The sequence below is a fragment of the Delphinus delphis genome, chromosome 20, assembly GCF_949987515.2.
Source record: "Delphinus delphis chromosome 20, mDelDel1.2, whole genome shotgun sequence".
NCBI lineage: Eukaryota > Metazoa > Chordata > Mammalia > Artiodactyla > Delphinidae > Delphinus > Delphinus delphis.
The window spans coordinates 38,370,936-38,398,615 of NC_082702.1; the positions used below are offsets into that span (position 1 = coordinate 38,370,936).

The 27,680-nt window shown below is 44.3% G+C and overlaps 1 protein-coding gene across 8 annotated transcripts in view; it reads right to left on the reverse strand.

Moving 5' to 3' along the window:
- CDH11 (cadherin 11) overlaps nt 1–27,680 on the reverse strand; it is a 146,634-nt gene that overhangs the window by 64,399 nt on the left and 54,555 nt on the right. For 4 of the 8 annotated variants that reach the window (XM_060000315.2, XM_060000322.2, XM_060000318.2 and 1 more), the window contains exon 2: nt 21,405–21,532. The gene's annotated coding sequence lies outside the window, so the exon portion shown is untranslated. Of the gene's footprint in view, nt 1–11,037; nt 11,188–21,404; nt 21,533–27,680 lie in introns of all 8 variants that reach the window. The other 4 variants (XM_060000319.2, XM_060000320.2, XM_060000316.2 and 1 more) reach the window with 2 other exon arrangements.

Genomic DNA, 27,680 nt, shown 5'->3' on the forward strand with positions numbered 1-27,680 from the left:
CACATTTTAAGATCTAAACTCCAGCAACCTAGTAAATCCCACCCAGAACTCACAAGGTCGGGGCAGGTTGGGGAGGGGAGATTCAGAATTTGAAAGCTAGTTGATTTGACAAATATACACATTCAGAAAATACTAACAACCCCAGATTAAGTAGCTCATTAAAATGAACAGTAAAGATGAACATTCAGAGAGGTCAAAATATACTCAGGATGGCATAGACACTTCACCCAGAAAGGAAATAGGACCTAGATCTGGAAACAGATGGGTAGAATTTTGGAATGTAGAAGTGGAAGGACAGTACTAAAGCCCCCTTCTTATTCCTCCTCAGAAGCCATGCCCTCCACATCATGAGTTGATGCCTTGTTTCTTGGGAAACCCACTACCTAATCCTCACCATGACTGCTTCTCTGGTGATAAGCCCAGTTGGACTGCCTAGGACTTTGAGGTTGTACCTAGGCCATGCCAGGTTTTTCTCCCTGGGGTCTGCCCCTGACTCTGGCATTTTTACCTACTTCTTGGGGTCTCCCTTCTATCTGGGCAGAGGAGACAGTAAATGATGCTGCCTCCTGCCTGTATCTGCTGTGTAACTCTGGCGATGACTGTACTTCTCCCTCAGATGTATACCCTTTGGACCAACCCAGAGCAAGGGCTCTGGGATTCTGGGATCTTAATATTTTCTACTGCATTAGAGTTATTCTAGCTAACCGCTCCAACCAAACACACACACGTGCGTGCGCGCGCGCGCACACACACACACACACACACACACACACACACGCCTGTGTCTCACCTTCCTGCCCTTCCCACTCTGCAGCTGAGATGTCCCAACAGGCCCTATGGCAGAGTCTCTGCACCTTGCTGCTGAATCATGTTTTATCCAGCAGGGAGTGAACTGAACCCTCGGCTGCTACATAAGTTAAATTCTTATTTTATGTCAGTATTTCACCAGCTTGTACACCCTCTTCAACAGATGCCCAGCCTTCACTTCTTGGGTAACCATTAAGATCTTCCTACAGGAGAGGAAAGATTTAAGTGTTACCCAGGATGCATCCTGGCAACAGGATGGAATGGCTTTTCTGAAAAGGGAATGGCTTTTCAGATTGTATCCAGATTGAAAAGTGACTCTTACCATAAGTGAGAATAGAGTATAGGTTTCTTGACATGAGGAGGGGATGGAGGTTTCACTTTGAGAACACTCAGAGTGAAACACCAGTGATATCTAAACCAAAATCCAAAAAATATCTTCCTGGGGTCATAAGAAAAAGCAAGTAGACATTTTGTTGAACATATTTAAAAGATGCAACATCTCCTTCAAATCATTACAAGTCACAGACTTGGCACTGAGATTGCACTTTGAGCAGGTAGATGAGAAAAGATACATTTTTTTTTTCCTGCAGAGAGTAATGAATTGTTATACAGCAGTAACTAACACAACATTGTAAAGCAATTATACTTCAATAAAGATGTTAAAAAAAAAAGAGTAATGAAGACCTTAAGAGAAGGATGTGATTTTTTTTTTTTTTTTCCCCAGTGAAGCCATCTTGGAACAAGAAAGCATGATAAAGAGGAGAAATTCAGATGATAGCAGAATAGTGAAAATTCTTTTACTTATAACTGGCTAAAGAATTTTAAGTCAGTTCCTTAGTGAGCATGGAGAATCAGAGTTTATTTTGGAGACAACTAGACATCATGCATACTGGATAAATGGATGGTTTCAGAGTAAACTGTTTGTCCATATTCTATTGTATGGCTCTGGTAATCCTCAATACAGTTCCTTTTGCCGATGTCCTACACAACAGAAAACAAAAGCAATTTTTTTAGAGAGAACCTGGTGTCAATGGGCACACACCTGGCATTTGCAGTCAGGCTTGTGGTGTGCTGAACTGACAAAACTATGTTGCAATTACCCTTGATAAGCCTGTTTTAATATGGCTCACTTCTCTTGAGTTGGGTTGCGTGTTGAACCAACTCTTGCTTTGCTAAGATGGGGCAGATTTCTAGGATCACAAACTTGCCAAAAGCCCTTTGTGTTACAGTAGAAAAATTTCCACTCCCAATCATATGAATTAGGAATGAATACTGGTTTGGGTCTCAGAAAGCCTGTGTGTTTCCAACACTATCATGCCTGATGTCAAGCCTATCAAATCATAGTGGGCAGGTCATTAACTTTAGTGGAAAGCAGGGGTGCTAGACTTAGCAAATGAAAGTACAGGACATCCAAATAAATCTGAGTTTCAAAGAAACAACAGTTATTTTTAGTACGAGTATGTCTTATAAAATTTGGGGGACATATTTATACTAAAACACTTTGTTGTTTACCTGAAATTCAAATTTAACTGGAAGTCCTGTATTTTGTCTGACAAAGTGGAAACATTTGTACAAATAAAGAACTGGACTAGGTAAGCCAATCTTCAAGCTTCAAATTATTTTTATCCTAATTTCCAGAATCATTTTGTCTTCAAATATCTTCTCTGTGAACTCAGAATTCTCTTGCCTATTTCTTCACAGAAGCAACATCACTGGGCAGAAGAGATCACATCTGGGTAAATGTTGACAGTTTGGGAACTTTTAAAATCAGTGTAACTGAGGTCAGAGAAAACCACGGAAGGATTTTAGATTTCCCAGGAGAAGGTAGAATAGGCCATTGGTTATTGACAGGCGACCTACAGTGTAAAAGGCCTAAGGATGAAAGAATTATCTATAGTGCTAATTGATTGAGGAATTAGGAAGAATGAATGTTCTCTTTCATCCTCTGACTTGACACCGGTTCTGAGAAAATAACCACTACCCAAATCTGAGAGTCAGGATCATTCATATTAGGAGCATGTGCCATGCTGGATTAGCAGGCAGCTTCCAAGGTCATTTCAGGAGGCAGCATTCATGGATCTTCATTCACACACACACACACAAATTAATAAAAATGCATTTGCCGAACGTGCCCTCAGCATGAAATGGGAACCTGGTGTTAAGCAGAGGGAGTAACAAGAGGATGTTGTCATGGTCCTCAAGTCACCGAGTGTCTCATGGTGGTGGCGGCGGGCTGGGCAGCAGCCTGGAAAATTGGGAAACAATGTGGAAGGTGCTTTGATGGGGAAGTGAGAGAGCTGAGAGAACTCATAGGAGACTCACATAAATGAGGGCACGAGCACGTGGTTGGTCAGAGAAGACTTAACTTGATAAGCCAGAATTAAGTCTTGAAATATATGAATGAATCAGATGTTCAGGGTCAGACCAGCAGGAACAAACATCTAAGGAGTGGAATTAGATGCTGTGTTCGGGTAACAATGGGAATGTGGGACTGTGAAAGCACGGGAACTGCTCAAGAAGAGGAAGTGGGTGAGGCAGGAAAGGTAGGCACAAGGCAGACCACAAGCAGAAATAATAAATAATAATTATAATACTGATAGCGTTTACTCTTTGGCCAATGCAGGTGAAGGCAATGCTTGAATTCATACCTGTACTGCAGCATGGAAAGACGGAAAGTCAGCAGCAAGTCAGCTGACCGTGCAAGAATAGCCAAATGTCCATCACTGTGGTTCTCCTCTGTCAAAAATAAATGGGTGTCTGCTTCAATTAGTCATTTTTCATCGTGAGATGTGTTAAGACCTTAGAACTCAGAAGCAGCAGAGTGCCTACGACTCAGATTTAAGGTGAGTGTGTTACGGCTGTGGGGGAAAAACAAAACCCAAAACCAACCACATCTGTCCCACCTTCAAGGGTGGGTGGTTGGGGGAAGGGACAGAGAACAAAGGGAGAGGCAGATAATATATTGTATTGCATGCCTGCAATAATTAGACCTTGAGCTAGGAGCGTGAATGGTACTTGAACTCCTTACAGTCTTGTGATGTAGGGATAATTATTCCTACTTGACAGATGAAACGGAGAATCAAAGAACTTAAGTTCCCCAAGTTCTGACACCAGATAAAATGGCATAACCTAAATTTGACCCCAGCTACAGGAAATAAGCTCAAATACACGTGCCAAGCATTCTCCAAATCCCTAACAAACTCAGCCAAAGAAAAGTGGCTCTTGGTATAACAGAGGTGGTGCCTATGCAAAGAAGGAAATTAATTTTATTCTGATTTCCCCTGATCTGTACTGTATGTACCAAATCAGAGCCCTCTTTGCAAAATTAAGGGGATTAGTTATCTTTCCATTCAGTCAGAGTGGCATTATACTTGCATGCAGACATTCCTAGCTAAGCAGAGGAACATCAAGTTTTTACAAAATCATTCAAGAGGTGAGACCTAACCCTGACTAGCGTTTCAATAAGAAGCCTAAGACTAAATAGAGACTAAGCACAGGATCACAGAGGCAATTAGGCATCTTCTAGACAGCCAAGCTTTTCCTCAGACCAATCGACTTGGAGCAAATGAGAATTTTTTTTCCTATCTCTTTCTTTTTTCCCCCTGTTGTGAAATGAACTGCCTTAAATAACTGAGGAGGTGACAGCAAGCCCGTTAAAGAAAACGTTTGCCCATTAAGTGAGGCTTAATTAAACAGAGCACAGGCTAATTGCTCTCCCATCTAATAAGTGGTACACTGGTTAAAATCATTCTATTTACAGTGTTTGGTCTGGGAGGCCTGTGATGACACCCTACCAGTAAACTAGGGGAAAAAAACACACAGAGATTTTAAGAAATCACATGCCACTTTGCAAAGCAATGGATGAACTGGGATGTGTACATGCAAATGAAGTTGAGCAAATGTTAATATTTATGTCCGGTTACTCTCTCTTTAGATTTACTCAGAACGATGAAGCTACATTCACTTATCCCTTTAGATGAGGCATTTGGAATTACTGATAAAAGGCTTAGCTGTAGTACTGTGAGGGTCTAGTGATTGAAATTCTCCAAGAGTGCATCATCAATGCTCCATGACGATGGGGCTCATATGCGTTTTGTTCATCATCTTACTTCCAGTGGGTAGCTTGATATATTGAGCACGTGGGAAGCATTCAATGAATACTTGTTGATTGAGTCTGTGGGAAAAGACTTATAGTGGACACATTTGTGTCTAAAGTGGTAATCCTAGAAATGAGCTTGGATGGTATTATAGCCTGAATTGTATTTCCCTAAAAGATGCTGAACTCCTAACTCCCAGTACCTCTGAAGGTGACCTTATGTGCAAATAGGGTCTTTGCAGATGATCAAGTTAAGATGATGATGAAGTCATTAGGGTAGACTCTCATCCAATATGACTGTTGTCCTTATTGAAAGGGGACATTTGGTCACTGGGGAACACCATCTATAAGTCAAAAACTGCCTGAGGCCCCCAGAAGCTAGGAGGATGGCAGGGCACAGATTCTCCCTCACAGCCCTCAAGAAGAAGCCCACTCTGCCAACACCTCAATTTTGGACTTCTGGCCTCCCAAACTGTGAGACAAATTTCTGTTGTTCAAGCCACCCAGTTTGTGGTACCTGGTTACTATGGCAGCCCCAGGACACTGACACAGAAGGAGAAGGGCAGAGTGCAGGCTGAGCAAGAGGGGAAAATAGCCCATTGTGATTGTCAGTTCTTCCCAGTCACCTGCCCCCAGGCCATGAGCCTACACCCCCCCCCCACCCCATAAGCCATGGGCACTGCTGTGGCCAAGAGCATGGGGTTTAAAGCCTACCTCTGCTCTTCCTCATCACACGCCTTCAGTTGAAAAGCGGGGGAATAGTATAGCACATTTCTCCTTGGGTGGCTGTGAGCATTAAATGAGATAATTCTTGTGAGGTGCTGGACACTGTATGTGGCATGTAGTAAGTGCTCAATAAATACTATTTCTTATCATTGTCAGCATTAAAGCCTCGGCCCCTAGAACTTTATAGTGTTGAGGTCAATTTTACATTTCTCTGGTTTGTCATCGAATCAGTGTGCACATGGCTGTGTCTGGACTGTCCACATGGATCTGGCTGGTAACGTACGGTGCTTGGAGTCCAGGTGGGCCCCTCACCATTGGAGGGTTGTGGCCAAGAATTCAGGCTGTTCACACTGGCTTTAACAGGTGGTCTCCTGCTCTATATCATGCCCCACCCCACTGAGCGCACACACAGATTTATCAATAGGAGGCACTGGAATCTGCAAAGGCCTGGCCATGCTGGAACTGACCTTGGAGGCCTGAACAACAGCAGGGCAAGCCAGGGGCTGGGCTGCTGAGTGAGCATGGCAGTGGCCTCGGTGAGGCGGCTGGGAGCCCAGGTGATAGCGAGGGCTCTAATTCTGACTAGCGTTTCAGTGGGAATCCTCAGGTGAAAGAGAACACACCTGTCAGTCAGAAGGCAAGGGGGCTGCAATGAGGGAGGTGTCTAGGTCCTCCAGATCCCCATACTGTGTAATGTGTCCAGAGCTCGATGATTATTATCTTACTTACCCCTCACAGCAACTCAGTGAGGTAAGAATTACTATCTTTACTTTACAAATTAGGAAAGTGAGGTTCAGAAGTCCTTTGGTAATTCCGGGCAAAGTCACAAAGCACATCAGTGGCTGGTATTCCAACCTGGTGGAATCACAGAGCTGCCCCAGCTAACCATTATGCTCCACTGCCAGCCGGCACTGTCCCTGCTAGAACGTTGCCCTCAGCGGGCAGTATTTAAGCCAGACTGAAGACTGCAGTATCAGGTCCCTCTGCTGATAGTTTATAGTCACACACTTAAAAAGGCATAAATGCTTCTTGAATACCAGTGGCACTCATCCTTAATTTTCCGCATTGTTTATGAGATGCCTAGAATGGAACAATCACAACAATAATTCATACTTTATAGCACTTTGTAATTTACAAAGGACTTGCACACACATTAGCTCATGTTACACATCAGCCAACAAAAGCGAGGGTTATTATTATCCTTGTTTTATTGATGGAGAGTGAAAGAACAAGTCAGACTAATGTTCAGAGCTACCAGTGAAGGTGAAGGCTGCTATCTGAGAGTAGGGCTTAGGCTGAAAATCCTGCCCCAAGAAAGGAAAAACTTTCCTTGAGGGGGAACAGGGTTTCCAAAATCAGCTCCCATTTGGCCTTCCTCTCATCCAGGAGGACACAGCTGATTAACAGCGGCCAGTGGTAGGGGGGGCTCACAATCACGGGGTGCTTATTCCATGCTGAATACTGCACCTAGCACTCTATGTGCTTTATTTCATTAATCTGCGCACAGCCCTATGGGTTTTTTTACTACTGTTATCCCCATTTTATGGGTGAAAAATTGAAACTCTGAGAGGTTAAATAACTCACCAAAGGTCACGCAACTAATACCACCCCTGACCATCTGATCTTAGAGGTTCTACTTTTAGCAATTTGACTTTAAGGACTGCCCAATTGGTACAGCCTTTCTCATAGAAAACAAATACTCTATAGTATCTGTTTTCTTTCTTCCACCCCCAGAGCCTCCTGGCTTTCACTGCCCCTTGCACCAGGTCAGATTCAAGGCTTGGCTTCATCTGCTCAGGACTCTTAGAGGTGCTGGATCTGATACTGCACCTGCTCGGAAGGTGCCTGCTGTGTTCCTCCTCTGTACGGACTGTGGTTTGCAATTAAAGAGATTAATTTTGTGCCAACACCTGAATCCATGCATCCAAATGTCCTGTTGGAGGCAGCTTCTAAGTCACAGAAGACATGCAGACCCATCTCATCAGAGTCACAAGTCACTGCTCACCACAACCCACGTTAAGTGGCAGGACCTCCTCACGGCCTGCAGCCATCTTGTCTCTGGGTGGCTCTGACGAACTTCCAATATTCTCCCAAGACAGTGCTCTTGCCACTTGTAAAATGATTCAAAACACAGATCCCCCGGAAGAGTCCCAAAGAGATCATCAGTGAAGACGGTGCCACAGGCAACGAGTGTCCAGCTTCCAATGGAAGGTGAAATCTGAAGGCGAGAGGGATCACTGGGGTGCTAGGGTTTCAACTTGTTTGCAAACATCCATCACTCGACTTTGCCTCAAATGACTTGGAAAAAGAGGGATTTGAGATGGGAAGACAGAGGACTGTAAAGGAGACGACAGGGCAGCTGGAGATTTTTTTCGCAAGAATTTGGGTAAAAGAGGAAATGAAATATACCGTGGCCTTGGCTTTCTGTCCACTAGAGAGGGAGAGTGGAGACATTCAGGGGGCTGACCAAGTCACTTCACAGTGGCCTGCCATGTACCAGAGAAAGCCAGATCGCCCAGACTGAGGAAGGCTCACTGCTATAGCTAAGAAGCTCCGTTTTGGATTTGAAGTATTAATTCATCTTCCTTCTTCTCGAGTCACTTACCAGCTGTGAGGCATCAGGCAAATTAGTCAATCTTTCTCACACTCTGTTTTCTCATTTGAAAAATGGAGATAAAATGCTCCCCAGCCCAGGCACAGTGGTGGGAATTAAATGATACAAAGACAGCATCCCTACGTGTCTGACACGTAGTAGGCTTCTTCCTCTTTCTGTTTTTTCCTCTCCAGTCCTGGATCCATGAACGATGTATCTTCTAACTAGAAGAATTCAGCCCCCACCTTAATCTTGGAAACCTGAGCTCACATCTCCACTTATCTGGGATCCACACATTACAGAAAGCACCCAATGCCAGCCTCCTGTCTACATCATCACATAGCCCAGCCCGAGCCAGAAGCACCCGCAGGTAGAAACCCTGATGAAGGCTCATGGAAAGCAAGAGAAGATGATAGCCGTTTCTATCGTTGTTGTTTTGCAATGGGCTGTTTTCCCTGAGAAGCCAGTAAGCATACCTTAATACCAACCTGCACTTTTTTTGGTTCACCTGTGATCATTTCTTATAGTTCATAGATTTTCAACAGAAGAACCACTGAACCCCGGGGCCCCAGAGTCAAGCTCCTCCCCCTAACCTCAGTTTACAAATAAGAAAGCTGAAGCTTAGAAAAGAGGCAAAACTTAGTCAGGCTAACTCTGTTGGAGGGAGCATTATTCAGACAGAAGTGTCTCTGCAGACTGGCTTCCTTACAAGGCTAAGATGAGTGGAAGCCTCCAGCCACGGCCAAACAAGGCCACTGTTCCTGCCAGCGTGCAGAGCTGGGCAATTACAACTGTGGCAATCCCGAGCTGTCTCCTGGAGGTATGCAAGCAAATGTCATTATCAGTGATTCTAAGGAGGAGAATAAACATTTATCGAGTTATTACTATGTGCTGGGAACCGTGCTAAGTACTTTACATGCATTGTCTCATTTGATCCTTGCAGCAGTCATATGAGTACAAACAATGCCCCAGCACAAAGATGTCCATGTGTTAATTACCAGAACCTATAAAATGTAGTAAACTGTAAGGCAAAGAGGACTTTGTGAATGTGGTTTAATTAAGGGTCTTGAAATGGGCAGATCATTCTGGATTATTCAGGTGGAGTCAGTGTAATCACAGGGTCCTTATACAAGGGAGGCAGGAGGGACAGAGAGAGAGAGAGAATGGATGAGAGAAGCAGAGGATGAGGTGATGAACTTTGAAGGCAGAAGAAGAGGCCATGAGCTGAGGAACCCAGGAGACACCTAGAATGTGAAGAAGACAAGTAATAAGATTCTCCCCTAGGACCTCCAGAAGGAACAGAGCCCTATGGATAACTTGATTCTAGCCCATGGGGCCCATTTTAGGCTGCTGATCTCCACAACTGTAAGATAATAAAGTTGTGTTGTTTTAAAGCCACTAGGTTTGTGGCAGTTCGTTACAGCAGCAACAGGAAACTAATACGCCCATTTAACAGATGAGAAAGCAGAAGCTTCACGAGGTTAAAGCACTCAGCAGAAGTCACACGTAGCGGCTCACAAGGAAGCTGAGATGAGGCACAGAGGGGGACGCCATAGCTCCTTCTCCTCTGTGCTGAGCTACATCGCGCTGGGGAAGGAGAAGGAAAGTACAGTTTCACAATTTAAAACATGCAAGTCCTTCTTCAACCCTGGGAGACAGTCAAGACGGTCACTGCTTCCTGCTCCATTAAAAACAAAAACAGACAAACACAAGCACAAGAGAGAGTTACTGTTCTGTTCAAAGTCACAGTTAGAGGAAGACCCAAAATTCCAACCCAGGTCATTGTGTGTGACGCCACTCCCGGCCCATGCGCTGCGCTTCTTCTGTATTTTGTGGGGCACTTTAGTTGGCACCATCCTTCTGCAAAGAGGAGCACCCTGTTCATGGAAGCCAGCACATGGTGCCAACAGAGCCCAGTGGAGGCCGTGCCTGTCGCCACCTTCACAGGCTAACGCTCAGGCCAGCTCGAGGGGAGGCCGGCCCTCCAGGGCCAACCTGCGTGCCTGTGCTCTACAAACCTGGCTATGACCTGTGTTCCGTCATTCACTGCAAACTTCTGTCTAGGAACCTGAATTTGGAAACACCTGGATATTTGGAATTGTATAGACTCAGGCATTGCCATCACTACCACCCTAAGCCCTGTTCAGGAAGCCGTCTCTATGTGACAGGCATTGTTCTAAGTGCATTAGAGGTAATAGCTCCGTCAACTGTCACAAAATCCCTATAGAGAAGACTCTAATTATTGGGCGATTACAATAATCACCCCATTGTTGAACACATTTGACAAATTATCAAAGAGGAGCACAGAGCAGTCACTTTCCAGTAAGAAACAAGATTAGAACCTGGCCATTCCCACCGCTGAGTCAGGCCACTAGTCCAGACCCTTCAATGAGGGGAAAAAAGCAAACACTCTGAAATAGGCAGGGATATATTTCAGGAAGTATTAATCTTTTATTATTATTTTTTATTCTTTTAACTTCTTTAAAAGCTAAGAAAACTGTAATGAAATTGGGAAAGAGGATGTCTGCTGCTTGAGAAAGACTCCCATCTCCTAAATCTCAGCTCCTTTTTACTCTACAAAGATCTTTTTTTTTTTTTTTTTTGTGATACGCGGGCCTCTCACTGTTGTGGCCTCTCCCGTTGCGGAGCACAGGCTCCGGACGCGCAGGCTCAGCGGCCATGGCTCACGGGCCCAGCGCTCCGCGGCATGTGGGATCTTCCCGGACCGGGGCACGAACCCGCGCTCCCCGCATCGGCAGGCGGACCCCCAACCACCGCGCCACCAGGAAAGCCCCGAAGATCTAGTTTTATTTACGCTTCCTGAACGCAGCCAAACAGTGGGGACTGCCGGGATTTGGACTCTGGCGGGAGATCGCAGAGCTTCTGTTTAGATCTCACTGCTTAGGTTAATGCGTCGTGATTCCTCCACAGGCTGTTTCCCAGGATGCTGTTATTTCACTGTCTGCTGGGGAAGAAAATGTCCCCGTGAAAATAAATGAAATGCAGCAGTATTTACAAATCCTGAGTCAGATTTCCATCCTGTCCAACAGGATGAGAATTTGACCCATTATTTACACTAGTAAGCTGAGAATGACATCAAAAGCTCTCTTATGAACTGCAGGGGAGATAATGATTTAAGTGACTTCAATCTAGACGTGTGCTTTACAACAGAAATGTGTATCTGCTCCTTCTACAGAGGAGAAGAGAAACAGCATTGACTTCTATATTTAACGGGCAGGACACCCAATTCCAAGCCTTGTTTCTAAATATCCGTGGATTCCACATCTCTATGGTTTCACTTAGAAATTCTGCTTGCCCTGGAGAAATAGGATGCATATAATGGTCCAGGGAGAGACAGAGCGCTAAGTGGAGGTGGAAACACCCCGAATGCCTGAAGAAGAGAATTCAGCGTTCTTTATGCTGCCTGGAAAGCAGATGTGATCTCCTTTCTCTCGGTCCTCCTTTTCTCCTAAGACACACCCCACCTCCACAGATGCAGGCACACTCATACTGATCACTCGTCACAGGGGTGCTGTAAGAACAAATGAGAGAAAAGAGAGGAGAGGGTGCTCTACAGGGAACTCACTGTCATCGTTGTCATTCGTGTTATTGTTGTATTCCAGGGTCTGTTTTTTCTGGGCACCAGGAGCGTGGTATGGGAAGCATCTAAGTGCTGGAGCCAAGGAGGGCTAGAGGTGAAGTCGCAGCGCCACTATTCACTGTGGCTTCCTGGGCAAAGCAGGAGCTGGTCTGACCCTTCACTTCCTCATCGGTAAAATGGGTATGAGCTTCCTTCCTATCAATGTCAGTCTGTCCCATCCCTTTTTTCTATTGGAACTAAGCTCAACTCCCTGAACAAGATTTACTCTGAATAAGATTTACTGTAATTTAGCATTTTAAAAAAATAACAGCTTTCTTGAGATATAATTCACATAAAGTCCACCCTTTTAAAGTGTACAATTCCATGTTTTCAGTAAATCTGCAAAGTTGTATATCAATCCACTGCTATCTAATTCTAGAACATTTCACCAATTCCCAAAATCAAAATCATAGCCATTAGCAGCTACTATATTTAGAGTACAGTTTACTAATCAACATCCTGTTCTTCTTCAAGGTCTAAGAAATCTTCTCCAAAGTCCACACTGAATTACTCCTGAACTTACAGTCGGCACCAAAGTGTCAGGCATTTCTTGTACACCCCTCTGGGGCTTCCAGATTGACAGCTGAAATCTCCCCAGCCTTCCCAAATAGATGGTATGCTCTTGGAGTGCAAAGGCCATACTGCCTGCATTTTCTTTCCCCCAGCACCTCAGCTCAGGGCTGAACACACAAGTCGGCGCTCAGTAAATGCCTGGCTCCTGACCGACTGGCCAATCACCACTTCTTCCAAAGACCAGCATGTCTGTCATCTGTCTGCTTCTCTGAATGCCAGTGCCTCCACAAGCTGTCATGTTCCATGATTATTCTCCCCAGAGCGTGTGCTGTTAATTTTTCATCTTAATGAACTGTCCAGTTGAGTTTAGCAACGGGAATAGTGATAGAGGCACAGTAAAAATGGCTTATTCCTGCTATCGTCAGAAGCCTTCTCCCCACAACACTGGCACATAATTGGAATAAAATATCTCAATGGCTACAAACATCATTTGTCAAGAATAAAGTGGGGTAAGTGCTATTTCAAAAATTCCTACTCACAGGCTTTATAAACACGGATTATTGGAACGTTCCTCCAATTGATATTTGCTCAAGCATTTAAGTGCATGGCTATTATTCTCTCTGTTTGCTTGACTGAAACCACTTTGGATACCAAGCTACATGTCAGCCCCAATTTTCCAGAGTATTACAGATGCACATTCTTTCCTGGTGGGATTGGGGTCAGGCAAGCCAGAGCAGGCCCGAAAGGCCTGTGTTAATGTGCAGATGCACATGAGAGAAAGCCATGATGCAGCTGTTGGCATCCCCAGAGTGGAGTGCTCTGGGAACCGATGCCACTCCGATCTAAATGGTGGCCCAGGAGGAACTCAGAGCGAGAGCGAGAGGGAGGGAGAAAATGAGGAATAGAGAGACAGGCGTCTGAAAATTCTGAGCAACCCAGCAGCATGGAGGAGCTCACGCTCCAGCCCTCGGCCCCCCACAATTTTCTAAGACAGGCAACCCACCATCATATTCCTGTCGACCCATAAGAGAAACATTCAAGAATTAGGTGTTGGTTTAGTCATTCATTCAAGAAATTTTTACCGAGCTACTACTAGTGTGGACCACATTGCTCTGGACGTTGAAAATATAGGGGTGGGCAAGGCAGACCATGTCTCTGAACCTCGAGGGGTTTAGACTCTCATGGGGGAAACAACTAATAAAAAGGTAAACCATGAAAGGGAATAGACATGATATTCACACATTATGATGACTCCTGTGAAGGATAAGACAGAATAATGAAATACTGAATAACCGAGGGGTGGGTGTGCCTTTACAGGTTGTGACATCAGGAAAGGCCTTGCATAATGGAGAGCCATGCATGTGAGGGAACAGAAGGTGCCCTGAGGCTTCTCCATTAGGTGGAAGTATCGTGCCTGGGGTCCACAATACCTTTACGGGCTCACAGGAATGTTTCAGTTTCTTTTAAGGTCAGAAGGAAAATTGACCTTTGAGGGTAAAGATTATATTCATCTTCATACCAAAGCAGCCATAAAATATAACATTTAATTCTTTTAATAGAAAAAGGAGCTCATAAAGGCAAAGATGCCCAGGGCCCATGAAGACATATCACGACCCCCAAGGTACCAGGGCACTCAGGAGTCAGGAACCCCACCTGGAAGAGAGGATCCTTCACAGCATCTTCAGACAAATGGAGACTGAGAAGGAGAACTGATGCAAGAGGATGGAGTGTTAAGCATCATGAAGCACAGGTACCCTCAGCAATACGGTATGGATGGAACGTTAACTGGGAGGGTGGAATAGGGGCTTCAAGAGATGAGAGGGGCTGGGGACTGGATCATGTCAGTCTTAGGAGCCAGGCGGAGGAACCTGCAATTTATCCTGTGAAAGACCACAAACTTCTGAAGCTTGGAGTTTTAGACTGAAGGAACTTGATACAATTTAGACTGTAGAAAAATCTATCCTGCTGCAGCTCGGTGGAGGAGGACTCGGGAGGAGATCAGGGAGCCGGATGTGCTCCCATGATCCTGGTCACCAGCGACCCTGGCCCCTCCCGTGTGAGCACAGGCTGCTCCCTGCCACTGTGCGGTCCAGCGTAAACCCTGGACAAGAATGCAACTACACAAGCGACAAAGGCTTTTTCTTTGCCCAAAGCATGATGCGAATGGTTTAGGGGCATTGAGTAACAATGCTCCTGGGTCCATTTTTCAAGTAGAAATTCTGAAAAGAGATTGGGAATGTTGAGAGATCCAAAATAGCATCTGTTATGGACAGAAATGTGATACGTAAGGGAACTTGCTAGATATTCATTTAGAGAGGTTCCTTCTAGCTCTTGCAGGTATGTGGCCAAACTCTTAAACATGTTTTCTTTAAGAAAAAAAAAGTATAAGAACTGTTGCTATGGAAACCTAACATCACTTCAAATGGTGCTTAGATTCTAAAATTCAGAGCCTCTTGAAAAGATGAACTCACTGGCCCCTCCACAATTTTTCTAAAGCCTCCAAATGGAGGCATTTGCCAGGTGTCAGGCTGCAGTCTTCTAGATTCTCAGCAGACACAGTTAATTGGTGGCTGATTTTAATGTCTTGTTACCCTTCCTTCTCTGCTCTCTCCAACTGCCTTGAGCTCTGCATGCCCCACAGGGCACAGGGTAATTTGGGTTAGTAGCTTCTGGAGGAAATGGTGAGTCTCTGGCTTGGAAATCACATGGGGCTGGGAGGGCTGCTGGGCAATGGCCTGATTTTTTCCTGAAACATTCTGGGAGCAGCTGAACCTTCCTGATGGGCCCAACTGAAGAAAACAGGTAGACTTAGAAGGGGGTCAGGGGAGCCCTCTTCACTGGCATATGAGTTCCATGAGAACAGGAACTGCAGTAATCTTAGTCACAGGTGAATGTGTGGACTTAGCACAGTGTAAGCAGTCAGTAAATGTGCTTGATATATGAATAACTCAATTACTGAATGGCCAGGAAGTCATTCCCTGGTGATTCCACCTGACCCCTCTCAGGTTCACCTACTTTCTTCAGCCCAGATATGTTTATCACCCCACAGACACTGAGTACCCAGCCTGCAAAGAGCATGCATAGGTCTTGGCACACAGCATGAAAGAATGTCACGGTGTCTTTCAGGAATTATTTGATGAGTGAATGAATGAATACCTGAAAACAATCCTCCTGGGCCCAGAGCACTTGACGGCAAAACCATATCACACTGTCTTCTTGGGTTACTTCCTGCCTGTCACAGTATTCAAAGTCCCTCTCACGTTGAGAACAAACTATTCCTTGCCATGTAATGCACGGAGGAAATGCACAGATAAACAAGCAGTGTTCAAGTGCTTTGATCTTTAAAAGGAGGGAACCCTACACCAGCCTTTGAGATGCCGTGTTGACTCTGACAAGCAGAACAGAAAAGTCACACTGTCTACATGGCTGGTTGCCGGAAATGAAGTGGGTAGATTTCAGCGGGACTGTCTGTTCCCATCCTGGACCACTGGGTCCAGAAGGGAAGTGTGCAGAGAGCGTGATCACCTGCCTGAGACTCCCCTACTTGACGAGACAGGGGAAGATCCTTTCCCAAAGATGAGCATCAAGCGGGTAGCAAGTGGCCCAAAGAGGGGCCCCTCCTGCCATCTCCATCCTGGGGGTACATTTGCTGCTTCTGGCATCTCAGGGAAACTGACAAAGAGAGGAACGTATTCTTGGTTTCAAGTACATCTTGGTTATCTTGCTAAGTAAGTGCTGGGGAGAGAGAAGAAGCTCACCTAAGTGTCTGGGTAACTGACCTCCAAGCTGTACCTCGATTAGGCATTACGTTCATACAGCTGTTGCATGGAACATGGGGGAAATGATTTAAAAAAATCAGTGACTCAAGATGAAGGGTCTATAAGAATTAATTTTACTATTTTTGCAGCTTTTCTGTAGGTTTGAAATGTTTTAAAACTTAATGAAAGCTTAAAATCAGAGAACAAGCAACAAAAACAAGGGGGAAAACTTAATAAAGTTTTCTTTTTAAAATCAAGGTGTAGAACAGTGTACGCACGAGTGTTTACAGTTGGATACCACCTACGTATACAAACATGGAAGAAGCGAGTACATGGGTGTGTGGTTGTAGCGTCGTAACTGCCTGGAAACTCTCTGGAGGGTCACATAGAAAACTGAAAATAGTAGTAGCCTCCAGGGAAGGAAATTGAGAGACTAGAAGATAGGGATCGAAGGATGCTTAATTTTCTGTAGACCTTGTAACTGTCTTACCTATTGATATAAACAAACAAACAAACCACCTAGTCATGAATATTTTGCCTCAAGAACCTCTGCACTTTTCTCTTTGCTTGAAAAATCCTTCCTGATTGTCTCCTGGTAAATTCTGACTCATACGTCACATCTAAACCCAAAGGTCACCTCCTCACTGAAGCCTTTCCAGATTTTCTCTTATCAGAGTCAGTCCCTCTGTGCTCCTACGAACCCATGGAGCTAAGAAACTCTAAGCCATGGTTATTTTCTGCTGACCTGGCTCCACCACAAGAAGGGGTGCTCTTTAAAGATATGACTTTGGTACAATTGTCGTGTTGATACATGTGCATCTCGTTCATTGTTGTATCGGCACCTAGTCCAAGGCCTAAAGTAGGAATGGTTCTCAGGAGATGATTGATGATTTTCCTGTCCCCATGGGTTGCCTCTCACTCAGTGCCTACATTCAGCAGCACACTGCGACATTAGCCAGCAGCACCTAGATCTGTCTCCCTTATAACCCACGTGGAGATTTATGATATGACCGCCAAAAGAACTGTAACATAACCACCATCCAACTTGGTTAAGACCAGAAGGCAAGACACCAAAGAATTGGAAGAGACACACTGGAGGCACTACGGTACTATACTGGGGCGTAGAGGCCCCAGCTCTACACGTCGCTCATCGTTTGGCCCTCAGGAGGTTCATTCACCTCTCTGAACCTCCGTGTCCTCATCATAAAAGAATCAGGACAACGGCACATACCAAAGTGTTGGTGACGTCAAACAAGACAATGAACATAGAGCACGTAGCACAGTGTCTGCACATGGGCGTTGCATTAAACATCAGCTCTCACTGTCCTGATCAGGAGGCTCTGTGCACTTTGTTCACCGTTCCTTAAATAAAGCAAGATTACAGAACCATGGCTTCGGTTGAAGTTTGTCCTTTAGTACTGATTCTGGCAAAGGTGGGATATGTACATTACCTGGCACATGAGAGCTTCCTGTATCCTTTAGTTGATTGCATTAGTGACAGTCACACTGTACACACTGAGGATCTGCAGAGGAGTCAGCAAGTGAACTGAGTGTCTGTTTATGATTCTCAGGGCACCAGCTACAGACAGATACTTGGCCTCTTTCTCCGCAGTGGCCTATATCCCAAAATAGGAAATGTGCCTTCACAGACAGACCCAGCAGGCAGAGGGGTTAGGAGGCAGGCTGCTGACATTTCACACTGTCAGGGACAATGCAGAGCCTGGTGGCTGCTCCAGCGCAGGTGAGCTGCCCCCCCAGGGGGCTTTTTGGGATTGATTTTTATGCAAATGTTTATGCAAATGAAAGGTAATTGGGTGGCCTGTGATGATTAGCCCCTGCTGATTATCAGTCAGGAGGGTCTCAACGTGTGTATACTTTTCATGAGGATAACAACAAATACTTTTCGCTTCAAGACGTTCGAATCTGTGCCCCAATGCCCTACTAAAAGCTCAGTGTGGTAGCGGGGCCAGGAAGCTCTGTCCTGTAGCTACTCAGGTCATTCCTCTCCTGCTCTGAGGAGGTGTCTAAGTAAGAAAAATGTACCAGGAACGGAGGTTCAAGTGGATTTCCCTAGAAGTCAGCCAGAGAGTTGATCCCTAAGTCCAAACCACTTCACAACCATTTGTGAAAAGTCTTTCTCTCTACCTCCCATCCCCCTCTCTTCCCTTCCCACTAGGATTCTGAGTGCTTTATACAGAGCTCCTTGACTGTAAGCTCCTTGAAGAAAGGGAAAGAGCCTTTCATCCCTGCCTGTATCCTGGCACATCACAGGCACTTGTTCAAGGAACACGGCCATCCTGAATGGATTGGGGATCAAGAATCTGAGTCTTGAGCCAAAGTTGTAGGTAAGTTTCATTTTGCCCTTCCAAAATCTTGTAGTATGATCCAAGTCCTTTCCTGCCTCTAGGCAAAAAAAAAAAAAAGAAATCCTATGTCTAAAACAAGAAGATTATCCTGAAAGATCAAAGGACTGTTCCATCTGTACCATCCTGTGTTTTTTTAAGGGTGCTACAAACATTAGAATAGTTTACCTTCCTCTCCTTGGAATAAAAGCTATGCAGAACTCTTCGAAACAGGCTGTTCTTAATTTCTAAGTGGGAAAAAAAAAAACACCTAAACGATTTCCTAGAAGACAAATTAAATTGAAGTACTTTCCATTTAACTTCTGACTCTGTTTCATTGATACCTCATTCTAATTGTCCCTATTACCAAGAAAAAAAGGAAATGTCAGCCGCAAGTCCTACTGAAGAATTCAAAGGTCGGAGGAAATGAAGAGACCCATCTGGCTTGGCAGAAATGAGATGATCATCATTCACAGGCATTTCCAGAGGAGGGATGCGTTCGCTCTGCTGAGCCAGGCTTCAGAGCAAATGAGTGCAAAATGTGCTAACATGAGAGGAGTCGGCCACATAATTTCCAAGTCATACTGGTGCATTTGCAGGAAAGCATGGCTCTGCCTTCACTAAGAGTGTTTTCATTCATTGGTTTATTCCCATGACAAACATTGGCCAGAACATGGGGGAAAGAGTAGGGGGGCTCCCCAAATTGAAATTTTGTCCCAGAACAAACCCACATTAAAATATGAGTGTAAAACACCTGGAAAATCACCAAAGATTTACACGCCCCAGTCACAGGGGCTGACCATCTAAGTAAAAATAGCTTGTGTGGGCTGCAGGAAAAGTCTTAGCCTTACGTGGAGGAAATGTTTTTTGTCCATAATGGACCAGATTAATTCTGGGGAAGACAAAAGAAAGGAGTAAGCAAAGATAAAAGCTCTAGCTAAAGTCAGACCTCCAAGGATAAAAACGTCCAAGGATAAAAGTATGGCAATATGGCCATAGGCAAGTTACTTTTCTAAAACTCGGTTTTCGCATTTGTAATATCTTGGATATTAATAGAATCTATCACAGTAGGTTTCTGCAAGGATTAAGGGAGGTGATACCTTTCAAGACCTTATGTGCCTGACATATCGTAAGCACTCAATACCTGTTAGCTGTCAACATTGTGACTTTTCTCTCTGTGGTAACATCAGGTCCCCTTCTTCATCTTCTATTTAAACTATACTTAAAGTCTCTATTCATACATTTAGTAAATATTTATTGAGAACCTACTTTGCACCAGATACAGTGCTTGCAACTGGGAGCCTGGTGGTTCCAAAATAAGGCCAATCCTCAAGAACCTTCAGGTCTAGCTGGAAAGACTGACAACTAAACAGGCAATTACAACCCAATGTGGGAATCACAGTAAATGGTGTAATCTCGATGACTAAAGCCTAGGAGACACCCAAAGCCCAGTCTTCAGGGATCAGAAAGAACTCCTTAGAGGTAGTGAGGTCCAAGTGAAGGTATAAAATGAGTAAAACTTAGCTTGTGAAGACAGGGAGATTACTGGGCTTTGGGGAAATAAAGGTTGTGCCTTATAGTAGATCCTAGAGTGGACGTGTACAGTGAGGGTGGGTGTGCAGAGAGCAGCTGAGAGTGACTCTGGACAACAGAACAGTGGCCCCATCAACGAAGGGTCCTAGAAGCCTGAGAAGGAGTTCAGATCTGTAACATCGAAAGCGATTAAGTAGCAAAGTAACATAATCTCTGGATTTAGGGACACTGTTCAGGATGTGTATGAAAGATGGATCATGCTGGAGCTGACAGGGGGAGAAGTAACACTGGAGGCAAAAAGATCTGTTAGGTGGCAGCTGTGGCAAAATCTTGGAGAAAGGGGATCTGGCTTGCATTTGGATGGTGGCAGTGGGGATAGAGAAAAATAAAAATGTTTCAGAGATAGTCAGAGAGTAAATCAACAGGAATCAGTTGCTATTGGGGTAGGGGTTGGGAGGCATGTGGGATCCCTCCCGCGTTTTTGGTGTGGGTGAATTTTGGTGCTGTGGCTGAAGTGTGGCACACAGGACAAGGTAAAGCTTTAGAGGAGAAAATCATGACTTGCATTTGGCCCCCGCATTTAAGGCACTTGGTGGACACACACGTGGAGATGAGCCACCGACACGTGGAAGGATGGGTCTAGGACACTAAAGTGTGGAAAGTCATGCTGGTAGAATTAATTCTTAAATTTTTATCTGAATATTTGGATATCCTATAAAATATAGCTCCAGTTACCACTGAGCAGATAAAGGAGGTAAATACATTCATAGAATCCTAAGACTTAAGGACTGTTAGAGACTCTGGATCCAACCACCATTGTGTCCCAGAGAAGAGCTCCTTAACCTAGGGGCACACAGACAATGAACGGCAGAGTCAGGTCTTGGAGTTGAAGTCATCCTCCTGGCTTATGATCTAGTGCTCTGTCTTTTGAGATCTAAAAGGTTCAGCCTCCTAGCGATCTCTTTTCCTCGTGGGACGTAAGCCACCTTGTACATATTTAGAGGATTGTTTTCAAAAGAAGAAAATGGGATAAAAAACAACATGTCGGTTGCCTTAGTCTATCCAGCTGAGCTCTTGCTAAGGAATTATAACCCCCTTTAGTTCCTTCTTTCTCCTCTAAACCTTCTACAGTCAAAAAAAAAAAAAAAAAACCCAAAACAAAAAACTGCCATCATCCTTGTACGGGAACATAATAGATGCTCCATAGAGATAACCCAATAACCACAGTGAATAATCACATTCCTCAAAGCCCAGGCCTACTTCCCTGTCAGATTCTACTCTGGATTTGTGAAGGTTCAAACCACCGCAGGTTTATGCGATGGGCCTGGAAGCCATCGTTTCCATCTCCACAAATACAGTTACATTTGAAACACTCAGTAACGCCGGTCCATCTTACCTTCTTCACCCATTGGATACTTGCTGCCAATTTCTATAACGCAAAACTCCACCCATCTGATTGGTCATTCAACAAATGGCAACAGGAATGATCGTCAGGAGGCCACTGAGCCGAATATACAGTGATTTCTGCAAAAAGTGAAAGGATCGTCAGTAACCTAGAGGTGACATGAATCAATAAAGTGATACACTAGTAGACACTGGGGGTACACAGTTGCATAGGACACACTTTTCTCAGACAATAACGGTCCAGGTGTAGAAAGATGTAAACAAATTATCACAATTGTGTGCAAACTGGGAAAAACTTGTCATGGATTTAGAGGTACCCACAGGATGGTTTGATGAACCATTTGTACATCTGGAACTTTGATAACAAAGATAAAAGCAGTCATACATCCAACTTCTTATAATACGCTACATACTTTACACGCATCTGCTCTAGCACTAACGACAAACCTGTAGGGGAGACAGGAAGTCTTAGAGCCGGTTGCTGATAGAATCCACATTTTACTGGCGTCCAAAGCAAGTTCCTTCCCTCCTAAAGGGAGAAGCACTGTTCTGGTGCTGTCGAATCCTCATGGAATGACAGACTCAAGGGCAGAGAGTGACAGTGGTGGCAGTTGTGATAGGAGATGTCATCCCCATGCTGGCAAAGCAGAGCACTGGGCTGACAGAGCTGCAATTCTTTGTCAAGATGACATTCCTCTCCGCCCCCCTCCTGCTCTGCACCACATTCTGGAGTTTCTGTGTGGGGCTGTGTTCTGCCTCGATTCGGGTCTGATTCATCTTCACGTCTCCTGAAGTGTCTAACACGTTTCCTAGCCCAGAGCAGCTGTTCAATGTATATTTGCTGAATGAATGAAGAGAGGAATATGGAGTGTCTGAACAGCTGTCGTCTTCCAAAACCGAGGCACTGAACCAAGGAAGGTGCGGCTGGCATAGCGTCCCTAACACAGCAGCATAAAGGAGTTCTTGAATGTCCTTCCTCTCCACAACTTCTACCTTCTAGGATCAACTTGGGCTGCACTAAGGGCTTAAACAGCTTCCTACTTTGACTTTATTATCTTTCATTTTTCCTAAATCCACTTTTCCTTGCCTCATCTTGGTTCCACCTAACAGCTCCTCACACACAATGCCTTCTCCAAAACAAACAAGGACAACAACAACATGTGAAAAACCCTCTGGTGAAGGGCTGAGGATGAACTGTACATCTACTGAAATCTGTTCATGGCTCCTTGATTTGGTGACTGTATCAAGAACAGGAAAACTGTCCTAATGTGTGCTATTTCCAGGATGTCAAAGATAGAGTAGCAGATGCACATGGAGTCATAAAAGATGCACATGGAGTCACAGGGGGCAGTTCATTCAGCACATAACTGATAAGGAAGGACCCAACTTGCAACCACATTGTAGCCAGTTTCCAGCAGCCCTCCCCCAATGAATCACACGCCCAGACATTCATGCCCTTATGTGGTCCCCTTCCATGTGACTCCGAGTTGCCCCTGGGTAACCAATTAAACACTGCAAAAGTGATACTATATGATTTCAGAAGCTGAGTCATAAAAACCTGGTAACCTGTCTTGTGTTCTTGGAAAGCTTCCTCTGGGAGAAGTCAGCTGCCACGTCTGAAGTCTGAATGCTCTAGACCTCCATGCTGTGAGGAAGCTCCAGCTAGCCATGTGGAGAAGCTGCATAGATAGCGAGAGAGATGCCCAGCCATGTCTAGCTGTTCCAGGCATCCAAGCTGAAGAGCCAGATGGTAAGCCAAGGTGCCATCTTGGACATCCAACCCACTCAAACCTTCATGTGACTCCAGCCATCTGACTACACAGCATGAGAGCCCAAGCAACAACTGCCCAGATGATTCATTCAACTCAACTGTAAGAGGTAATGATAAATAGTTGTTATGAGACACTAAATTTGGGGGTGGTATGTTACCCAGAAATGGATGAATAGGAGACCATAAACAGGGATGGAACGGGCATTTGTTGCAGTCCTTACCAATGTATTCTCTTTAAATGCATATATCCACTCTGGGTATCATGAACTCATCAGGGTATCTCACCCCACCACTCAAAAAGGTCAAACTCTTGCCCGAGGTGTACAGCCCATAACACCCAAGGTGGGATCAGAATCCAGCAGTGCAGACTCCATAGCCTGTGTTTCTTCTCTGGTCTCCAATCAGTTCATGATACAGCCATTGTGCTCTTAAAAGTTTACTTCTCTAATCTATAAAAAGGAATTGAACTCCCACTTGGCCTTGCATTCTTTACCTCCCTGCAAAATGTCTCCTTTAAAACTCCTTTCACCAAAAGCTTGCACTGACAATTAAGAGCCTTGGAAGGAAAGCAAAAATAAATGGGTGAATTGTCTATGATTCTGATCACTGCAAACATTTGAGAAAGAGGGCTCTGGGTTCTGTGGACAATGTCTGTAGTATACAATTATACCATCTTTCTTAGAAAAAAAATGAACAGAAGAAATCTAAGTTGTTTTTGTGCTTTTAACAGAATTGATGGGAAAAAAGAGTTCATTAGGTTTGAGAGGGCTGGGCAGGTATAGTGCAGATGTTCTCTTTCTGCATTGGTGTTCTTGGTTGGAATGTTCATTTTCCCTCTCCCCCCAGACCTTCCCCACATCTAATGACTCCCCCGAGGCCTGGAATCGTGTGGTCCCTTTTGAGACAGAAAAATACAATGCAGCCCTGCTGCACGCACTCCTACCTACTCTCAGGGCATCTTCCCTTCATTTCCCAAGGCTTGCATGCCATCACGGGCCCTCTTCAAGTACGGGAACCACTGCTCTCTACCAGCCCCTTCCATTGCTGTGCTCGGCTACCCATAGTACTGAACCTCTTAGAGGCGAAGACACTCCATGCCATATATTAGTTCAGAGACTGAGAAATCAGGAAGAGGAACACCATGAAGCCAAGGGTGTAAAGTGGGATGGAGAAAATACTTGGCAAGCATATCAAAATCAAGGAGGAAACTCAGGGACAGATGGGGATGTGACTGTGGCAAATTTCTTTTGCTGAGCTCTGACTGTATTGAAGACTCAGTACATGCAGAGCCATATCCTTCCCTTTGACCCACGAGTCATGCTGCCATCCCTCTCTTAGGATTTCTGCTCCAAATCAAATACCCCGGCTTATAGCTCTCCATGTGTGGGTCTTCTTCCGGAATGTGGGCTCAGCCCGGGCAGGTGTGTGCCAGGATCATTGTCAACAGCACTCCAGCAACAAAAACACCAACATATAGTGCTGTGGGGGAGGATAAGGGCTGAAAGTATATGTGAATTAGATTAAAATAGTCCCCGCCCCACTTACTCCATCAGTGCATGCTTCAGGATCCTCAGGCCACTAACTGTGCATATATAGGTATGACACAGGGGTGATGGGTATAAAAGGGAAAGAATTGCCATTGAGTGGAGCAGGGTAGCCCAAGGAGAGAGTGACAGCTCCATTTTACAGGTGAAAAAACTGAGGCTAAGTGGTAAATATCCAAATTCATAGAGCAAGGAAGCAGCAGAGACCAAATCACTAAAAAATCTACTTCTTTCCTGCCAGCTTTAAGAACCCACAACGAGATCTACTTCCCCGGGTAAAGTATGCCCGTTTCTCTCGGATGTGATAACATAATTTCTACTTTTTGGTATAACAACACAACAGGGAATTTGAGATATTTTGGTATGGAGCTGAGTAATACAAACTATGATTAAATACATTACTATTAAACGATAAAATATCAGGTTTTTGAAACTTTTATTGGGCATAGAAGTCAAGCAAAGGCCATATACTTTTCTGTTGGTCTAGAAACACCAAGTTGTTTTGTTGATATTGCTGTGTGTTCTTCTTGCTCCACAGACAGGAGAAGGGGCACAGGCAGTAGAGCCTGGGTTCCCTGCAGATGCGGGCTTCTTCCTTTTATGGGTGTCACATGTTCCTGACATTGTTGAAGGGATGAATAAACCCAATTAAATACTCACCACTGGGTGTTTTTCTTTCCTGTTATTGCCCAAGTTCCAAAACCATACGGTGAAGCATATTTTATAAGATAAATTGGTAGATTATGATTAAAAAAAATGAGGGAAGAAGCTATTAAATGTGAGGGGACAGGACTTAAAATCCAGGCTTTGCCTCTTCCAAGCTAATTTGACTTTGGCAAGCACTTTTTGAGCCTCAGTTTCTTCACTATAAAATGGGGATATTAATAACTCTTTTGTAGGATTATTGTAAAGAACAGTGATAATAAATGCAGTACCTCACTTAGAGTAGGCACTCAATGATTATTAGTAGCTGTGATTATGAAAAGGTATAGATGGTGCTTTTTCAATTGTGCACGATTATAACATTAGTTTTACCTTTTATTGTCTATTTGCTGTTCACAAAGCCCTATGGTAGATGGAAAAGCTTTCATATATTGATTAATAACCATACATTTGTATATATTAATATACATTCACGGGATATATAATTAATATTAATCTATGAGCATTTTTCCACACCATTCCTTTTCAGATGAGGAAACTGAGTTTTTAAAGAAGTTCAGGGATCCCTCAAAGTACAATGAATGGCTCAGCTTAGACCTCTGCTCCCATAGGACTTCAAGGGCTGCCAGCTGCCCACAGCTCAGGGCTCCCTGCAAAATCTCGAAGGCCGGCCACTCACTGCTTGTACAGGGATGACGCCCAGCGTCTGGCTGTAATTACGGGAAAACATCCATAAAGAGTTCCTGGGTTACAAATGGATTTGACACAGTGGCCCTTTAAATCAAACTCTTAGCATGATTATCTTTATTTCTCTTTAGTAGTTTTTCTAAGTAAGCCATGCCTTTAGAGGCACCTAATACAAAGTGACAACCTTTGCCGTTTTCCAAAGCACCGATGGACTGGTGTAGAGAGAGTCCATTGTCACCATGGTAATTACCGCACAATACCTGATGGCCAATGGACAGTCAGGAGGCGCAGGCAGCAGCTGAATCCGGCATTGTCCGGGCCCGATAAAAAGATTAGAAGCCCTGAAAAGCCGGGGAGCGGGATCTCACAGCTCTTTTGCTGGGCCCTGAAAGGCCCATTGTGCTGTCACCATAAATTCTGGGTTCCCCGGGCACTTGACAACTGAAGCCAGTGACAATAGAATTCTTGTGTCCAACAAAACACTCCTTGTCCAGTGTCAGTCTTATCAGCCGCATTTACAAATGTCTTTCGTTGTACCCAAATAATTCCCTGTTAGAAGGGCTATTGGGAGCAGAACTAAATAAATATTCACAGCCTTTGTAATATCTTTGGGAAATGAATAAACAAACAGTCATCTAACATATGAGCAAACCTCCTGCTACTCTACATTTTATCCCTATTTCTCGCCTAAATGATGGAGTTTCGCTTTCTCCCCTTTAACATTTTAACAATTGCAGTGCTGGGAGCTCCAGTTTTATTTGTCACCCACCACATATCCCCAATATATATAGCCTTGGTGCCTGTACGTGCATTTTTCTTTTAATTAATCTTCCCAGCAGCACTGGGCGGGGCTTGTTTTATTCCGTTCCTACGTCCTAAAAGAGAAGGGAATTAAACCTCAGAGAAGTTAAATAACTTGCCCAAGATAACAAAGCTAATTAGCAGCAGAATGGGAATGCAAATCTAAATTTCCCATGCTCCCAAAGATCTGCCTTCCCACTTTGCCATGATGATTTCTCTACTGAATAATAAAGGAATTCAACCTCAGAAAAGGGGGAAAAGCTAAACACATCCACTATAAAGATCACACACACACTTAAGTCTATTTATATTGTTATAGAACCCGGGAACACTTAGAATCGAAGGAAAAGAAAAAGCCTTTCTCCAAGAGAGTATATTTTATTTTTGCCCTAAAATAGCAGCACTTTTGCTTTTTATTTATTTATTTTTTTGGTGGGAGGGGGGTAAGGAGGGAGTGGCAAGCAAGTAAAAATAAATATAACCCAACTTCAGGAGAATTTCTGGGATATCTACTGGGTCATTTGGAAAACTTTCAGAAAGAATTGCTGGAGTAAACAAAGCAGGTAGGGCATACGCAATCACATCTGTTCTGGAACAGTATTTACCTCTTCCATAGTTTATTTAGCTAATTTGTCTCCTTGCCGTGAATGAACAAATAGCTCAACATTTGACAGTAAAGCACAGGACAAGACAGAAACTTCCTTCTGGGTAGGAGCCACCTACTTCTTAGAAGGACAGCAATCTTTACGTAAAGAATTCGAGAATATTTAAACTCTAAATGGTTCCCTACCAGGTCAGGAAA